Raw genomic sequence first — 782 nt, 5'->3', positions numbered from 1 at the left:
GGGTGGAGTGCAGTGGCGTAATCTCGGCTCACTGCAACCTCTGCCTCCCGGGTTCAAGTGATTCTCCTGCCTAGCCTCCTGAGTAGCTGGGACTACAGGCACATGCCACCATGCCCAGCTAATTTTTGTATTTTTAGTAGAGACAGGTTTCACCATGTTGGTCAGGCTGATCTCGAACTCCTGACCTCGTGATCTGCCCGCCTCTGTCTCGCAAAGTGCTGGGATTACAGGTGTGAGCCACCGTGCCCAGCTCCATATGCTACATTTCTTTCTTTTCTTTTTTTTTTCTTTTTTTTGAGACGGACTTTCGCTCTTGTTACCCAGGCTGGAGTGCAATGGCGCGATCTCAGCTCACTGCAACCCCTGCCTCCTGGGTTCGAGCAATTCTCCTTCCTCAGCCTCTCAAGTAGCTGGGATTACAGGCAAGTGCCACCATGCCCAGCAATTTTTGTATTTTTAGTAGAGATGGGGTTTCACCGCCTTCACCAGGATGGTCTTGATCTCTTGACCTCGTGATCCACCCGCCTTGGCCTCCCAAAGTGCTAGGATTATAGGCGTGAGCCACCGTGGCCAGCCCTAAGCTACATTTCTTAACAACACATGACTTCACTGAATGGTCTCATTGGTGTTTGGGTTCACTGATCACAACTCTACACTACAGATGCTCAATAAGTGTTGGTTCTGGGCCAGTGCAGTGGATTACATATGCATTCCCAGCACTTTAGGAGACTGAATTGGGAGGATCACTTGACACTAGGCGTTTGAGACCAGCCTGGGCAATA

Source organism: Cebus imitator, unplaced genomic scaffold (assembly GCF_001604975.1).
Source record: "Cebus imitator isolate Cc_AM_T3 unplaced genomic scaffold, Cebus_imitator-1.0 Scaffold82, whole genome shotgun sequence".
Lineage (NCBI taxonomy): Eukaryota > Metazoa > Chordata > Mammalia > Primates > Cebidae > Cebus > Cebus imitator.
The sequence above is the reverse complement of the archived record's forward strand: the minus strand, read 5'-3'. Positions refer to the sequence as shown.